The sequence below is a fragment of the Dermacentor andersoni genome, chromosome 3 (assembly GCF_023375885.2).
Source record: "Dermacentor andersoni chromosome 3, qqDerAnde1_hic_scaffold, whole genome shotgun sequence".
NCBI classification, from domain to species: domain Eukaryota; kingdom Metazoa; phylum Arthropoda; class Arachnida; order Ixodida; family Ixodidae; genus Dermacentor; species Dermacentor andersoni.
Window position 1 is genome coordinate 123,045,584 of NC_092816.1, and position 18,979 is coordinate 123,064,562.

General features: G+C 47.7%; 1 long non-coding RNA gene across 1 annotated transcript; it reads left to right on the forward strand.

Moving 5' to 3' along the window:
- Positions 1-838: 838 nt before the first annotated feature.
- Positions 839-17,836, forward strand: LOC129386172 (uncharacterized). The gene is made up of 3 exons (XR_011893441.1): positions 839-1,197; positions 1,955-2,479; positions 13,358-17,836. It is a non-coding gene; the product is annotated as an uncharacterized lncRNA (long non-coding RNA).
- Positions 17,837-18,979: the final 1,143 nt, after the last annotated feature.

Below are 18,979 nucleotides of genomic sequence, written 5' to 3' on the forward strand. Positions count from 1 at the left end.
GGGACGCGTCACAGTCTCGACGCGGCGACAAGCTGGCGAAAGGAGTGATGCCGGTCTCACCATAGGTCACGGTGTAAGCTGACCGACCGGGCGACCGGAGTGCGCCAGCTCTGGCTAGGCGAGGAAAAGTGGGCGGCTTGGTGGCAGGAGTGGACGGCGGCGGCGTTCTGGCCGGGCAGCTGGATGTAGAGCTCGGGCCCGTAGCCCGACTGCTCCTCTCTCGCCCACGGCGCGGAAGCTCGAACGCCGGCCTTGAGCAGCAGGCGGCACGACAGACGGGGGTGGCGTTCTGGCCGGGCAGCCGGCGTAGAACTCGGGCCCAAAGCCCGACTGTTCTCGTCCTGCCCACTGGCGCAGAAGCTCACCGGCGTTGAGCAGCTGACGGCACACTCGGGTAGACGGGCGACGCACAGGAACAGGTTGGCAGGAGGCCCCGGGCGGGTGAAGTCCTGGTGGGCTCGGGTCCGGAACCCGACGGCCCGTCTTCAACGCCCGCTCCGGTGGTTGACCTCCTCCTGCCGTCGTTTCCTGGGACTCTCCTGGCGTCTCCCCGGCGTGTCCTCTTGCGTGTCCCCCTCTTCTGCCAGCGCACCACGCTTTTTCTTGTGGTCTGGCCGATTTGGCATTTTCGGATTGGCTGCCCGACGCTTCGTGGTCTTTCTTGATTGGCGAGGCTTTTCTTCTTTAGTTGTCTTTCATGCGCCGCACGTTCACGTGCCGGGCGCTCTTCGGCGTCGTCGTTTTCCTCCTTCCAGCTTGGCGCGCGTGCACTCAGCGTCGTCTGCTCCTGACCGTCCCGATCGCCGCACCATGTCGCGCACCACACATCACAGTGGCATCACGACGCAGGACAAGGTGCTTTGTGCTCTCCGTTTCCTCGCAACGGGGAGCTTCCAAAGATACATCAGCAGCAAAGAATTCATAACCATGGGGCAGGCTTTCGTGAGCGAGAGCATTCACGCGGTTGCGGAGGCAATAACCATGGTGGGCCAGCGACAGGGCTGGGTGAGCTTCTCGTTGACACCGGCCGGCAACGCTAGCGCAAAGGCGGCTTTTGCGGATTGCGGCCGCATTCCCGGTGTAGTGGCCTGTGTTGACAGGACGCTCATAGCCATCAAACAGCCTGAAGAACTCAGTCTGGGCAATACTGCGGGCTTCATGTCTAGGAAAGGCTTCTACGCATTGAATACCATGATCGTAAGTACTCACAATCTGCCATTTTTTGTACACTTCCTTCTTTTATGGTAGCTTAACTGTTTGATCTAATGTCGTCGTACATAATACGGGTATCACATAACGCATTATCGATCATGATCGAGCCCATTCGGAATTTAATTTCTCGGTCGAGATTGACTCACTTGCTCAAGCTGCAGGAGGGAGGTAATCGTGGCTCAGAATTTCAAACTGGATCAAATCGATCGTGATCGATAGTGGATGTGCCATGTGGCACCGGTATAAGAGTACGCATTGAATGACAAATGCGACTACGATAAGCTTTAATTCTAAGATCTCTCATGAATGTTGCTTTTTGCACATTTTTTGCAATAATTCAACAAAACTATTTCAGAAATTTCTTTTTTACTTTTGTGAGAAAGAATGCAGCTGTGTCTGGAAAAGAATGATGAAATCTTATAAATGCAGAAACCTTTTATTCAGACTGTATTTAGCTGTCAGCATGACAACATGACATAGAAAAGTATTCCAGCTCGAATTCATTATTCTGAACCATTTTTCACCTGTTTGTTCTGCCCTCCATGTGTGTGATGCCAACATGTGCATCGTAGACATTGATCCCAGTTTCCCCAGATCCTGCCACGACTCGTACATCTGGAGGCACTCGCCACTTTTAGGCCACCTCACCACTAACCTTTGACGTGGTGAATGCATGCTTGGCGAGTGCTGCTGGCATGTTGCAGTCAGTGAAGTATATTACAGTTATGTTTTCAACATGCAGGAGACTCAGGCTACCCTCTTGAGCCATGGCTGCTCACACCTGTGCCATGCCATCCAGGCATTCACACTCCAGAGGGGTGCTACAACTGGGCCTATGCCTCCATGAGGGATGTTGTGGAGAGGGGCATTGGCGTCTTGAAGGCAAGATTTCGGTCCCTTCAAGGGTACTGGACCCTCCTTTATCAGCCTAAGGATGCAGCCACAATTGTGGCAGCCTGTGCCACTCTCCACAACATTGCTTTGAAGGCAGGGGAGTCAAGAGCTGCAAGACAGCGATGAGGAGGCCGAGGACGACCAGCCACCGCAGCAAGGACAATTGCAACAGGACTTTCCTGTGTCCGAAGGGCCTCACACCTGCCGGCAGGAAACGCCCAGAGAGTTGCTCCCGAGGGCAAAGCAGAAGAGGAGCCACATAATGAGCGTCTTCTCTGTGGCCCCTACCTGGCGTATAACTCATCTGCGTGCGCTACGTCATCAGCTCAGGCAGCAACACCAGGTTTGTCGCATGGCTCAACCATAAAGTGAGGTGAGTTCTCTGACATAGGCATGAAAAGGCAAACCTAATAATGCTATTGAAAAATTGAAATGAAATTCATGCGCAAGGCATTTTCAAAAATATTTGTATTGATTAATACTGAAATCCCCACTGCTGATTTGCACAGAGTGTGTTACACCAACAAAAGGTTTAGAAATAGCAGAAGAGAGACATTAAATAAGTGTTGCTGGTAATGTTGGTTCGTGATGGGAATGAAAATTCATGGAGAACACAAAGAACAGCACAAGCACCTGAGCGCTTGCGCTGCTGCATCTCCTTTCGAGATTGTTTTTTCTTTTGTAGTGCTATTCTAAAACAAGTACAAATACAAAATACAAAACAGCAACACACTGTTATAACCGGGAATAATGAAAATGATACAGACAGCGGTATGTTTTGCATTAAGACATGTCGCACTATTTAGTTGTATAGCCACCTGGGTAGCTAGGTTGAAACTTCAGAACATTTGGTTTCACACTGCAATGGGCAGACACTTTCTTTTTTATGTTTGTCATATACAAATGAAATTTTCAGGCAAGGTATACTTTAGCCTGCTAGAAGCTTACTTATATGCAATCTATTTTTTCTTATTTTAAGTCATTTTTGAGATAATTAATACCTTCTGAAAATCAATTTGCCCAACTTTTCAACAGTTTTACCACTGAATATCAGAGAAAAATTTATATGTACACATTCTAGACCAATCAGAGATCACAATTAGACCATCACTGTAACTTCAGCTCTATTGTTACACAAGTTATTGCCATATCTAATGTGGTGGTTATGAAGCTCAAAATTCTTATCTGTTGTATTGCCACATACCCGCCGTGGTTGCTCAGTGGCTATGGTGTTGGGTTGCTGAGCACGAGGTCGCGGGATCGAATCCCGGCTGCGGCGGCTGCATTTCGATGGGGGCGAAATGCGAAAACACCCGTGTACTTAGATTTGGGTGCACGTTAAAGAACCCCAGGTGGTCGAAATTTCCGGAGTCCTCCACTACGGCGTGCCTCATGATCAGAAAGGGGTTTTGGCACGTAAAACCCCATAATTTTTTTTTATTGCCACATAAAAAATTCCAGCATAAGGGATATCATATCCTATTAGTTTTATCGTGTGTAGAAACTCATAAGCTTTTGAATGCAACAAGAATAATTGAAATCGGACTATCGCATCAAAACAAAAGATACTCTGAGCAACAGCACATGTCATAGGAGAAATGCAGCTTTTGAGAAAATGCAAAACGAAGTTCCAGGACATGATCCAGATTTATTCTTAGCAATTACAGCAAGAAATTCAAGTCCACCTTGCACTAGAAACCACCAGGCACATAATCACCATCGCTCTCTTTCATGCGCCTCTTCTTTATGGCATGCATGAACTTTTCTGCTCTAGCGTGCTTCTTGTCAGACGCCACTAGCCGGTGCTGGTCTTTTTCAGCACATCTTTCAACTGCTGTGCTGCCTTGGCTCAAGTGTAGCTCCTTCAAGATGGCCTCAGAGGCATGCTTCTTCCCAGCATTAAACCTGGTGATTGCTTAAAGATACACCATGCGTCCAATGAAGGTATGCGCTGCGTGAAAGAAAAAATGTGCGTCGCATCTATTAGCTCTTTTGACAACGCCAAGTGATGATACTGGCGTCCGCTCTAGAAAACAACCTGCGACGCTACTTCACCCGATACGTTCCCGCTATTTCTTTCTTATTTAACGAACATGCACAGTGTCAAAAATAAAAATCGTAGTTGCCTGTATTTGTTTCCCAGGTTTTCAATCTTCATCTTTGTTTCCTTCAGAGTCTTCTCGATGCCGGCTTTAAAGAGGTGCTCCACAATGTGCGTGTACACTTTGATTTCTTTTTGCCCAACGCAGATCATTTAGATTATCTTCCCAAATTCGAATTAGCGCAAACGTTTCCGCTTGGTTCCAATGTGCCCGTCCCGCTGCCATTGCTCGTCTCACTGCTCGTGATGCCTGCTTAAATGAAACGTGCAACAAGGCGCCCGACTGTTTGCAATATGGCCGACGAGCAGAGTGTCGGCGGCAGGGACGGAGGCCAGACGGTGCTGAGCTGGAGAGTATAACATTTTGTGACAGCCTGCCGTACATATTTTGTCTCTTTAAAGTAACAAGTCCATTAAAACACGCAAAGCTTATTATTTCTTTGCGAGTTCGGCTTTCAATTCGAAAACGCTCTGTCGTGTTTTGCTTTGATTCTGGGGTTGAGAGTACACATTCACTCCGAAGTGCGAAGCCGAATGAGTTTCTCGAACTCATTCGATTGCGGAAGTCATTCGGTGCTAATGACATTAAATATCGCTGTGTAGCAACCGAATAATGTCATTCGATGCTAATGCCATTCAGTTTGAATGAAATTAAAACGCCCAGTGTGACGGGTGTTAGGAATATCTGCAAGGATAGTGTAGATGTACATTGGTGTCAGGCAAAAGTTTGTACAATATACTGTAGTACAGTATTAGGTCGAGTAAACACATCGCAGTACAAATAATTATTAACCAGATAATGGTTACACTGAGCTAAGTGGTGTAACCAGGTGGGAGCTGACCGAGCTTCAGACCCCCCCCCCCCCCGCCCCCGCAAATTTTCTGGCAGGCGCCCTGCTCCTTTTTATGCCTGGCACGTCACCTGTGAACTAGTGCATATCCTCTGGATGCCCGCCCCGGAGAAATACACGACGGTACACGCCTTCAGGCAGACCAAGGGCCTGCTGGCGGTAATGTAATTTAACGTGATAGCGTTAAGGCCCCCATGTCGAAGAAAATCCAGCGTCGACCATCTTTATCTTTTCGGCAAAAATCTTTTAGAAGCACGCATACCCAACCATTCTTTTATCACCTAAGTTGCTCATACCTTGTCTTTCATTCTTTACAAAGTTATTCCTTGGAATTTCGAGTATGACAGCCCACAACAAAATGTAATGTTAAAGAAAGCACCAACAGCACATACCTTTTATGTTCGATCTTCTCAGACTAAAATATTAAAGTGCAAAACAGTAACAGATCGGCCCATGCAAGATGCCACGTTTCTACCAGAAAGCTCGCCTTTGTGTGTAGTGTTTGCTGTCAGCGTTTCCTGGTAAACATTATGGGTACATAAGTTGTAGTTGCTGGGAAGCATGAAAGGCAGTCGGGGATCTTTGAATGCTATCGCATTCCACTCCTAAAGGTGAAGCTTGTGGTCTCTGCCTATAGCAGTGCTCCGCCGGGAGTCACCTAGACCACCGCGCGGGTCCGAGGATCCGAGCCCCTCAGAGGGGGACGATCAGCTCAGCCGCGTGTGTAGCGTTTTCCCTAAGCGGGCGCTCGTTCGGTCTCCTCTGGGAGCGAAACAGAGCGCCGCAAGGAGAAGGCCCAGAGTACAAGGAAGGCGTTTATTGTACGACCACCTTGGTGTTCAGGATATCTGTATACACCCCTTTCGGCGCGGGGCTCGTGAGCCGAAGCTCCCGCAAGTCAAGGGGTGACACTCGGTATCTCAAACGCGCGGTAGCACGCCGCTATACGGGAGGATGGCTCCCAACGACTGTGCTACCAGGGCAACGTTCTTTCAGCTCGGGGTAGCCTCCGAGGGCGACTCGGCGCAGTATGACCGCGCACGTCAAGTGAGCCGCGTCTCTTTGGCGTAGCCTTCAGAACAGGAGCAGCGAATAGGTACGCAACCGCCTCGGGTCGAGGACCTTCGGCGAGACCGGCCAACCAAAGGGATGACTGGGAGAATCGGAAGTCAGTACGCACCGTTTCGCTGTCCGAGAGCTTCTCCCCGCGTTGCCGCTCATCTGTCGACTTGAGTCGCCAGGAGAGAGGGAACGCGGGTTCCCACCCAAACAGACCAATCGGGTGAGCCCCTGGACCATTCGGGGGCGGACAGCAGCAAGTGTTTTACGATCCCGCTGCCGTTCGGTGCCCTTGTAGGAACGAGAGAGAGGGAAAGCGATGGACCGCGCGCGCGAAGTTCGAAAGCGACCTCGCCGCGCTGCGGCTCCTATGCCCAAAACGTGCTGCGCTATGGCGCTGCAACGAAATGGGCTACGCAGTCCCCACACTCTCCCCTCCTAAATCGCCCTCCCACCGGCCTGACGTGGTCAGACTAGCGGGGCGCGCGCAAACCTCAGCTCAGCCCAAATTTCTACAAGTGCTCGTAAGTAGTGGCATGCATGTCTATGTTAAAATAACCATGGAAAAAGATAATTACTGATAGATACAAAGAAAACACGAATGGAAACCATGTTATAAAGTTACATCAGTATACTATTATTATGAGTCACGGCATATACCAAGGGCAAAACACACACGCAAATAAACAAGAAACAAAACAAAAACAGCAACACAGGAGCAGGGGAAACAGTAATAAGGTTTCACCCCAGCGAAGATTATTTACAATTACACACAGAAAACGCGTATAGTATAGTAAAGTTAAACACAAAACACAAAATGATAACTCAATAAACAAAATGATAATAATAAGGGTGGCCCGAACAAGGGACATGGCACTCACGGGAGTCCCATAGCGCAATGTTCGTGCGCACGCTCCCCTGCGCAACGCCCGGTCACGGCCACGAAAGCCCCCCCAGTTTGTGCATCAGATCGTCAGTATGACGCGGGGGTGTGGGGGAAGCTCCGCAGCCCGTCACCTTGGTCTTGACGCCCGGTGCCGTATTCTCCTCGATAGCCGCCGTCGGGGTCACCGCGCCGACCATTGCCGCGAACCCGGGGTTCTCCCGTAAGCGTTGCCGGCACAGGGCCGCCAAATCCAAGTCCGCAATCTTAGGGCCGCTTGGTGCCGGATTGCGGTCGCCAGCACCAGCCTCGGAAAGGGCCCTTTCCCGAGCCCGGTGCAGAGAACCTCGGAAATGGCTCTGTGAGTAGACCGGCGTGGCACATAGCCGGCAACAGCGGACGCCGTCGGGAAGAGGGAACTGTGCCGCCGCCGAGCCGCTCGTTTCGGCCACCGTGTGGCCGCGGAATGGATAGGGCGCCAGGCTCACCTCGCGATCTCGGCGAACCCGCTTCTGCGCTTTCCATGGGGCGCCGCTGCAGAAGGTCAGGGGTTGCGCCCCATCTTGCTGGCACGTCCACGTGGCCACACTCCTCGCAGCCCGGTCCTGGCGCCGAGCACTCGTCTGACCCGGCCGGCGGTTCCTCTTGGATGTCCGGCTCCGCCGAGGGGCCGGGCCGGCCTCAACCAGGTCCCGTTGCGAGCCAAGGGTTTCTTTTGCCCCGGGCCCTGGATGCCGCAGAGTGGAGTCGCCGCGACGGTCGACGTTTGCGGAGAACTGCAGAGCCATCGATGGTACACCTTGCGCCTCGAAGTCAGGGAGACAAGTGCCCGCGCACAACGCGCAAGAGTTACGGAGGCGCCCGGAAAAAAAACGCGGGAAGCCTCCCTATTCGCCCGTCCGTCTCGACCCCCACCGAGGCGGCCACCAATGCACACACGGCAGTACACACACACGTATACGGCGGTTCAAAGTTGCGCTCAGGAAATTGGGCCAGGACCGCCGGCGCAACCCTATCCCGTTACTCTGAGATAGGACCGATGCCGTAAAACAACCCCGCCCCGCCAGCCGGGGGAAGCGAGGTGGGTCTCGCGTCGCGGGCCGCAGTGGGTTTCGCTCGCCTTCCCCCGGGGAGGTGCGAGTAGGGGCACAAGGTCGGGGATGCCACCGGCGATCTAGGGCGTCCAACGAAGCGCGCACGCACACTCGCCCCGGGCACGGGCGCACTCACACACGCACACACCACCCCCACGCAACACGTTCACAGGAATGCCGCCAGACGCGCGCACACAAAGCGGCTGCGGCCGCGTCGCAGAGCCCGACAAAAGAACAACACAACAAGCTTTTTGCACGCCTTTTCGGCAGTCACTCCCGCTGCCGCCCTCAACCAGCCGCGCCAGCACACCACAACCCCGCAACACCGTTACGATGGTCCTCCCGCATGCGCACATCCAGTTTGCACGTCGGCTACAGCTTCCCCTCGAGGGGGAAGCTGCGGTCGCCTGGCTGTTGCTTCCGGATGTGCACGTTGGGCGCCACTTTGTGGTCTCTGCCTATAGCGGTGCTCCGCCGGGAGTCACCTAGACTACCGCGCGGGTCCGAGGATCCGAGCCCCTCAGAGGGGGACGATCAGCTCAGCCGCGTGTGTAGCGTTTTCCCTAAGAAGGCGCTCGTTCGGTCTCCTCTGGGAGCGAAACAGAGCACCGCAAGGAGAAGGCCCAGAGTACAAGGAAGGCGTTTATTGTACGACCACCTTGGCGTTCAGGATATCTGTATACACCCCTTTCGGCGCGGGGCTCGTATACACCCCTTTCGGCGCGGGGCTCGTGAGCCGAAGCTCCCGCAAGTCAAGGGGTGACACTCGGTATCTCAAACGCGCGGTAGCACGCCGCTATACGGGAGGATGGCTTCCAACGACTGTGCTACCAGGGCAACGTTCTTTCAGCTCGGGGCAGCCTCCGAGGGCGACTCGGCGCAGTATGACCGCGCACGTCAAGTGAGCCGCGTCTCTTTGGCGTAGCCTTCAGAACAGGAGCAGCGAATAGGTACGCAACCGCCTCGGGTTGAGGACCTTCGGCGAGACCGGCCAACCAAAGGGATGACCGGGAGAATCGGAAGTCAGTATGCACCGTTTCGCTGTCCGAGAGCTTCTCCCCGCGTTGCCGCTCATCTGTCGACTTGAGTCGCCAGGAGAGAGGGAACGCGGGTTCCCACCCAAACAGACCAATCGGGTGAGCCCCTGGACCATTCGGGGGCGGACAGCAGCAAGTGTTTTACGGTCCCGCTGCCGTTCGGTGCCCTCGGAGGAACGAGAGAGAGGGAAAGCGATGGACCGCGCGCGCGAAGTTCGAAAGCGACCTCGCCGCGCTGCGGCTCCTATGCCCAAAACGTGCTGCGCTATGGCGCTGCAACGAAATGGGCTACGCAGTCCCCACAAGCTTAAGCATCCTCCAAGTGTTATGCACCAAGCATTGGAAACGTAACATAGAATAATGGAACTTGGCCTTCCACCCAAAACGCTGCCTTAACCCCCCCAAAGAAAAGTTGTTTTATCAAAAAAATTTCTGCAGGCGTCTCATGCAGCACAAGAATGATGTTACCAAAGGCCACACAGTTACAAATGCCCTCGCAGAGCATGCAGAGAAGGTGGGTCACAAGATAAGCTGGGACAACGGGGGCATCGTGGCCACACAGAACTCAACGAGGCTTGATCTTGAATCACTAATAATTCAAACGAATGATGCAATCAATAGATCTGTCATCTTAAGCCACATGTACTCCTGAACTTTGCATCATGTACTCAATGCTACTGGAGAACCTTCTGCTTAGCCGACATTCCAATGTGAACAGGGGTCCGCATGGATACCAAAACACCATTTTATTTCAACCATGGTCAGTGACCTGCTCCATATTTAACAATGATTTTACCTTACCAGACAGTATTCTGTCAGACTCTTGACCATGGTGCAATACCTTGTTTTGAGACTGCACTGTGCTTCACCAAGGCTTTTCTGCAGGAATTGTAATACCAGTTGGCAATTGGGTGCATCTATAGACCCACAAGCTACAGAAGTGACCTTTTTTTTATGTCATCACCACATAGAAAAAAAAAGGAATGAATTCTGGCAGGCAGTGAAACGAAATTTCGCCTAACCATTTTTGTGGAATTTATTTAGTGTTGCAATTCTATCAACCAGTTTCTAAAATTAGACACCTTGGTAAAGATGTTAAAAATAATGAAAAACGCTACCCTTACTGTTAGGGAGCCCAAGCTCTCCGGTCAGAGTCGTTGATATGCAATAATCTCTCTCTGCTGTTCGCTCAAGTAATAGGAGTGATGGACAGCAGTGCGAGCATGTCTGGCAATGAATAATAAGCAAAACTGTATAAGCTCACAAGTCTGATTGAGGCATCTCATAAAAATTGACAATGCCCGATGCACAAGGAGATGTCAACATTCTTCGTTAACCCTTTGTTCGTTCACGTTTATTTTTCACACGATAATTTAAACGGCTGTGATATGTGCATATAAATCGCAAAGAAATACTATAAAACAAATTTCCTCAAAGTCAAGCCAATAGCTTATTAAAAAAAAGTGGGACACATATGTCCCGCTGACCCATGAACGACTTTTCAAAAGTGGGAAAACGTTGTCCCACTGCCTCTTGAAGGCACCATCTTGCGATTATGGCGCCATGTTTCTTGCATGAAATGGCCCAAAACACGTGGCGCAGAGGGGCACTTCACAAGTTGTGTGGAAGAACTTTGTGCGCACTTCATTCCCAGCAGTAGGACACCACCTACACTGGCGCCTCTTGGGAACCTCTATATGTTTGTGGTTTTCGCGCAAACCTCGCTTCATCGCATACACCAGCCATTTTCTGGCCATTGTTTTGCATTTTCTTTTGCTGTCGATAGGGTCGAGTACTGCTGTTGTCCCTGAATTTCCGCCCATTTATCAAGAGACGTCCAAGAACAAGGCGGAAATACATGTAGGAAATGTCATTGCTTGCTACGAGTTGAATAAATGCATTTACAACTGCTGCATCAAAAAGAAAATAGAAAATCCTATACCATGATTTCTTTGAGCGTCTGGCGGTGCGGTAGGAATTTCTCTTTTGATCATACTTGTCCACAGCATTCATCCAGCAGTTGTAATCAGCGGTTGCCTTTGGGCATGTGACACCGATGGACGATCCATTGGACAGTTCGCGTGACACCACCTCAGTGTCTTCCGGATAGTGAAAATTCGACAGCACAAGGACGTTTCTTGTGTTGCGCCACTGATAAGCTGTAACTGGGCCTTTTGATCTCCATATGTAGTCGCCCTTCTTTAGTTTATTGTCTTTCTTGATTTCCTCGGGGAGATCTTTCCTGTTTACCCGTAGTCCCCACTGCAAGGATGCTCTTCCTTGCAAGGTCTTCTATCAGTCTTGTAAACGTGAAATAATTATCAAAATAATGTTTACTTCCAGGCTGTATGTTGCTGGAAAGCGAGAGGACTATGGTGTTCACCCAGACCCAGGTCCGATGGCCGATTTGTGTTTTTTCCTTCGTAAACTTGAAATTCTAACAGGTACCCGGTCTTAGAATCTGCCCTACACCACACCTTGTAGCCCCTTTTTATGGGCTTGAGTGGCAAATATTGCTTCATGGTGGAGCTGCCTTTGAAGGGAATCATGCGTTCATCTATAGCTTGGTGGGGAGAGGGAGTATATTCAGCTTGAAAAGATTTGTTGAGGGCGCCGATGAGCGGACGTACCTTGACAAGCCTAGCATAATTCTCATCCCCTAGTTTTTTTTCCTTGCTCCTGTCATTCATGTGCAGGCTGTTCATGATTGTCTGAAATCGCCTGAATGTCATCACTCGCAATATTTCTGGGCTATGGAACAAGCCGTCACGGCTCCAGTAGTGGTAGAGATGGTGCCTTGGAGAGACACTCATCAGTAAAAGCATACCAAAGTATGCCTTTAGTTCCTCCATGCCCAGAACTGATCACTTGCGTCCATACTTTCGGGCACCCTCGTGATTTGTGTGCTCTATTATGACATCAAGAACGTTATCGGTAAAATGGAGAGCAAATGCTTCAGCTGCATTTGTTGGCGCTTTTGAAGAAAATTGTGAATCCCATATCTTGGGGCTTCTAACAATGTTGAAAGGCTCCGAAGTACTCCACGAACTAGGCTCAACTTCCTCTGCTTTGGACATGTCGCTACCTTCATCCCTCAGCTCCGAGGTGTCAGCTGGTCTCTTCGATTTTTTTTCTTCTGCAATCTTTTCCGCTTCCTGGCTGGCTGTGTATCGACGTCGTCACTCTCCTGGCTGCTTTCCGCCTCATCGCCACTGGACTCGAGAGTCACCTGGAAGGTTAAAGAACAATTCCAAGGCCTCTTTGTGCGTAAGCGAGGTCCCTGCAATGCATTAAAGTGTACGAAATCAAGAAACAGTATCTCTTTGCACCATTCACAAGTAGGCTTGGTGAAAAACTTGGCAATTCAGCTTATGACTGTGCTTCGATATGTTTACAGCTCGAGTTACTGCACAAATTTATGCAAACACATGATGATTGGAATCTAGAAGGATCACTCTAAAAAACCACACAAATATAAACTTACTTGGCATCTTGAATGGCAGCTTTTTTGCATTGAACGAGAGGAAAATTCAGAAGCTTTCCTAAAAAACAATGCAAATTTCAACTGATTGAGGCACTACTGCCACCTGTCGAAGTAAAACAATTTTTCTTGAACTTACAATAACTTACGTTAGATGGCAGCACCTTACTGTTGAGCTGCCTGCAACGAGTGTTTGTAGAGAAATTTTTTTCTGCACAAGGAAAAGTGGGACGGATGTGCCCCGCTGACACACAAAAGGTTAATAAATTTACACAGCATGACACAAAAACATCATCTTTTTAAACAAATATTCAGCAATCGCATCATTTTTTTTTTTACATACGGAGAAATGATAGTGACATCATCTTGCTTTCTCTTCAGTCTTCTTCATCTGAGAATATTGGGGCAACTCACGTTACAAATGATTTTATTTGGAAGCAGTAACATAATGCTATTTGTATTAAATAATATATGTTGATTGTTATTCTTTGCAATCACCTTCATGCTTGCTTGATTTGTAAATCCATTTTAACATATATTCGTATGAAATAATATATGTCGATTGTGGTTCGTAAGTCCATTTCAATCGACATATATGCTGCTTAAAGTTTTCCTGCTACTTTTGGTTCCTAAATACTAATATTCGAACTCTTCATAATGGCACACCATTTCTTCATTATGGTTAAGTTTCACTGGACATGAGGAATCGTTTAGATTAAAGAACAAGCTTTTTCAACTGTTGCAGGAGAAAAGAAATACTGAAATTCTATATTGTGGAAGGAACAGAGAACCATTGAGTCATAGATGCTATAAGGTTTGTGGAGTTGTCTCTTTATTCATCTTTCTTCAGAGGATTTGTTGCAATGTGAGTGGTGCTAAAAATTTAAATAAAATGTTGTGCTTGCTGGTAGGGAAATGTGGAACAATGCGTGCTGCCAAATATTTTTTTTTACCAAACCATTTTTGTCCAACTTAACACTTAAAAAAAATCCCCAATGTTTATTTTTGAGCACTGGAACCGCACCCGTACCACAGGTTACATAATCAAATTCGGACAGTTTGCACGTCATATTTTGGTAGAGTCTGGCCTGGGAAGACACTCACATCATTATTCTTCTGCTGTTTCAGATCTCTTGGGGACAATAGTGGCCCGTACGATATGTTCTGGCTTCTGGGAAGCCTGTTTATTTTCGTTGGCTTGAGGATGATTGTGTTGTGGTTCGAAAAGAAGAAAGTTCGCAACTGGGAACGGGACATTGCCAGAAATATGCCATGTATGTTGCACATGTGAGGATTGAAGCCACCTAGAACAACTTGTTTTAGTAAAAAAAAAGGTTATCGGACACAATTTTGTTCATTGTATATGCGGTGGCCTTCGTAGCCGCCATTGCCCCTTTAGTAGCTACCTCATCAGAAGTAAATCCTCGTCGTAAGCGATTTTTTTTTCTACTTCAACCGAGCCTCCAGTGAGAGACCCAAAACACTCATCATCATCATCAGCCTGGTTACGCCCACTGCAGGGCAAAGGCCTCTCCCATACTTCTTCAACTACCTCGATCATGTTCTAATTGTGGCCATGTTGTACCTGCAAACTTCTTAATTTCATCTGCCCACCTAACTTTCTGCCGTCCCCTGCTACGCTTCCCTTCCCTTGGAATCCAGTCTGGAACCCTTAATGACCATCGGTTATCCTCCCTCCTCATTACATGTCCTGCCCATGCCCATTTCTTTTCTTTTTTGATTTCAACTAAGATGTCATTAACTCGTGTTTGTTCCCTCACCCAATCTGCTCTTTTCTTATCCCTTAACGTTACACCCATCATTCTTCTTTCCATAGCTCGTTGTGTCGTCCTCAATTTCAGCAGAACCCTTTTCGTAAGCCTCCAGGTTTCTGCCCCGTAGGTGAGTACTGGTAAGACACAGCTGTTATACACTTTTCTCTTGAGAGATAATGGGAACCTGCTGTTCATGATCTGGGAATGCCTGCCAAATGCACCCCAGCCCATTCTTATTCTTCTGCCAAAATACTAACACATGCTAAAATGATTATTGGGTCCTTCTCAGACATACATAACTACAAGAATCTCTAAAGCCATATTTTTACAGTACATTGTTGTCAGATCTGTTATATGAACATGAGTGACACTCCAAAGATAAAAGTAAAGGGTATGTTGTGCTAGTAAAATTGCCCCAAGAATGGTGACAATTAGCATAATGGGACAGAAGTACACATTTAAAAGCACTGGTTCCTAGTTAAAAAGAGCATTAAATGATACTGTTGCATGAACTTATATCAAAACCAAGCTGAATGTTCTTGGTTGAATGTTGTTCGAAGCCAAGAATGTTATATTTAGGGGTAGGCTTAAAATAAGTGTTTTGCATGATGAAGCATTGGAAGCAGTTTTCCAAAAGAACAAATACAGCATGTAAGACAGCAGTCCGCAGAATAAAAAGCTAGTTGCACTCTTGTTTCTTTATTATAGGGAGCTCCATGTTCGCAAGGGCAACACACACAGCGGCTACTTTTTTTGTGTGTGGTATTAAGGTCAGGGGCACTGTGTTGCTTAGAGTATGATATGTCTTCAGCCTCTGAATCCCTCTCCACGTGTATGTGAGCTGATGCAACTTCATGTCATGTCCATGCCTTCCTGAGAAATTTGCCTGCCACGTCTATTAAAAGGCGGCATCAGCAGTACTGCTCCTTTTCCCTCAACTTCTGTCTTAATCCTAAAGAAGCCCTTGTCGCTTAGCACTAGATCTCCAGGCTTTAGAAGCTCCAAAAATCCAGAGTCTTGTGTAATAAAAGAGTCTGTGAGCCACCCATCATACATTTTAGACATAAGTGCTATCATTCTATTAGGAATTCTGCCCACCAAAATCTCGAGTGTGCAAGCCCCTTTGTTATTAGAATACATTACATGTGGCGGTTCCACTTTAGGGGGCATTTCTGCTCGAATTTCAGTGCAGTCTATTATAAAAGTACAATTAGGATAATGTTCTTTAAATGGGAGTGACAGAGAGAGTTTGATAACATTTTGTGAAGGCGCAAACACCCAGTCTTCCAAGGTAACTCTAAGGAGGTCCAGTGTTCTCCTGAACACATTTGATGCAGTTGTGGTGCTCACATCAAATATTGCAGCAAGAGCACTGAATGTCACACCAGGTTGAAGTTTAGCTAGAAACAAAGTTTGTCCTCCCGTGTCACATCCGGGCTTTTGTACCTCGAATGAGGGAGAATGTTCAGCAGGAGACTAAACCTGGGAAATGTAATGCCACACAAGTCACGCATAGTGTCCTCATTGACCTTCACTGAGTTGAAGCCCTCGAAGCTGCATCTCCATTTCCAGGTATAGTCTGTGCCAGTCACCTAAACAAATTGTAGGAAATGGTCACTATAATGCAATGAAAAAATGTACCCATTGGTCACTAATAAACTCCTAGGAAGCTCGCAGAACCACTGCTTCTTCTCGTTATCATGATTACATGAGTATTCACTATTATTTTTCTGGTATCTGTTTTTTCTTAATAGTATTGCATATGGTGTACTGACATCATTTATTCATTTTTTTAGTATGTTTGGTATGATATAGTGATAAACGTCATATTTATTGTCTTATGTATTATACTTTATGGGAAACTTTTTTGTAGTCCCAACTACCTAGTAAAGGGTTCATTGACCTAGTCATGCTGTCCATAAAAGCTTTAAGCCAATAATCTTCTCCAGAATTTGTTCTTTCTGAGAAAAAAGAATTGATTTGGTTTAGGTGCGTGAGAACTTTCAGTAGATAGCTGAGGGGCACCAATATTTTTACTTCGGCATGGCTAAAACTCTTGCTGGAACAATGTGCTGATGTTCCTTGACTGTTCTTTGGTCTTTACAACTGAACATCTTGGTATAGGCTAGTTGGTTCATCTTAAACATAAGCTAAAGAAGTGCAGCGGAAACAAGGACACAAACAAAATTGTGACAGTGTTTTCCTGCAGTGTGTGGCATTTTGCTTTTGTTTCAGTACTGTGTTTCAGCATAGATTCCACAACTCTACCTTTCAGGTAGGGTTTCATTTACATAGTACTTTTCTCACAAAAATGGAAAATGTAATGTGCAAGTTCTGTACAGTCACAAACCTTGTCTCTTTGTTCATTGTACATGACTTACGTTGATGCTTCAGTCCAATCAGTTGCTGAGAGCAGGAGGTTCAGCTTACCTTAGGCAAAACATGCTGTCTGGCATCCCTGAAATAGTTGACAGAGAACAGCACAGGCTTCAATGAATAATTGCCACAGTTTACTATGAGGAAGTATATTGAAGGCACTTACAAAATAGTAATGACAGGACAAGAACTAGCACAGAGTTCCTGGACAGCAAAGTGTGCCTGAAGCCAATCTTGCTACCTTTCTTACAATTTATAAAATAATGCTGGCCTGTTCATGAATAAATATGTCTAATTACAACATCAGCCACTCTGGCAGCAGGAACTCCTGTTGTCATACTACTCGTTGATTGCAGATCCAGTGGGCTGTTTGTTGACGGTTCTGTCAGTTCAGAAAGGCATGTTCTGGGGTCTGTTTCACATGCGACTTGCTGTTGCTCTAGAGCTGTGTTGCTGCAGTCCGAAAGCACATGTCCTGGTGCTGCTGATTGCTGAGAAGACTGCTGTGGTTGCCATTGGTCTGTTAGACGCCGCTCCCATCTGCATCGCATGGAAATGAGAGTGTGTGCCTATTTGTTGTGGGAAGTAAAATATCCTAATATCATCTTTGCCTAAGTAACATTCCTGTAATTATGTGCATATATTCTAGAAGAGTGATACCTCTACAAGTCATGGTACTTGCAAACTGCCAGTTGTACCTTTTCACCCTCTCTCAATCTGGTGCTTTCTTTCTGTATGGAGGGGGAAGATGGTAGGGATGTATGGTGGATGCTGACTTAGGTCACTCTTGCAGTTGGCAATAGAATGGGTGCTGCAAATTACGTGCTTTTTGATGGCTTCCAGGGAGTGTCATCAGCACTGTGAGCACAGAAAGAACACATGCATTAGGCACTAATATGCATGGCACTATACTAACAAGAAAAAACCTCTTGCCATCTTAAACAATGTGGCCTAGCTTATAGCTCATTATAACCTCCCACCCTTAGGTTCAGGCAAATCACAAATTAAGATGTTTTTGGCAAACTGCACGCGCCTTTAATGTACGGTGATTAGGAGATGCTAGTGCCTGTAACTGGTGCTGCCCACTTGTCACATAGCATCACTGCATGGCACGAACAGAACTGCAGTAATGTGGAAAGTTATGTGAGTTTGTGGTTAATCATCATGCCGTGTTGGTGATGCAGTGCACTGACCAGTACATGGCGAAGACACACAGCACAGCGAGTATCATGTCTCCGCATTATCCTGGTCAGTGCACTGCTTCCCCAGAGTACACAAAATCCCAGAGCGCAACAACCAAAACACATGTGCACAAATTTAACAATGTAAGTGCTACATACAGGGTGTCTACTGTGAGCGGAAAGAGTGGAAAACGTTTAATTGGGCAGAATTACAAAGTACGGTCACATTGTACGAGGCTGAAACACCCCAGCTCTCCGCTCTTCTCCGGAAAAACATCCAACAGCTCTCAGGGTTGCTTGAACTGGTTTCTGAATACAGCTATGTTTAGAGCTGAAGCTCACATCCCACCCCACCTAGATGTCCAAGTCCACTTGGAAAAGAAAAACTACTTTTGCATTGACAGGTCGTAATCTTGTAGATGTCTGGCTTGTGTGCGATGACACAGGGGTCGTTGACTTGGAGGGTGGGCCGAGGCTTCTTCTATGGGTGAAGGTGAGGTATGTGCATCTACAAGTTCAGCGGAGGCGTGAACAGGAATGTGGTCCTCAGGCGGCGACTCGGTGGAGTCTGGAGTAGGGGGTTCATCTCCTTCAGTCGGTTGGGTCAGGATTTGGTTGAAGTATGGTGGACGGTAGCTCTTCATCTGGCTTGCAGTAACAACTTGAGTGTCAAGTCTAGGCATTGTGGCGTTCGTTACCTGTCGAATGTTGTAGGTGACTGGAGTTCACTTGTGTGTGACTTGGTATAAGCCTTTGAACTTGGGAACAAGCTTTTCAGATCCCTGTAGCATAGGCTCTTGTCATCGTACCCATACAAAGTCGCCAATGCCAAATGATGCATCGCAGTGAGTCCTGTCATATATTCTTTTCCAAGTTTCTGACTGCTTCGCTTTGCCAGTCTGGCAGTGTCAGGAGCCTTTCGCTGCGGTTAGAGGCTTGATGTGGGTGGACTTTTTGATGTGGCAGCTTTGGTATGAACCCAAACAAAAGTTCGAAGGGCGAAAAGCCAGTGTTTCGTTGGTGGGTTGTATTCAT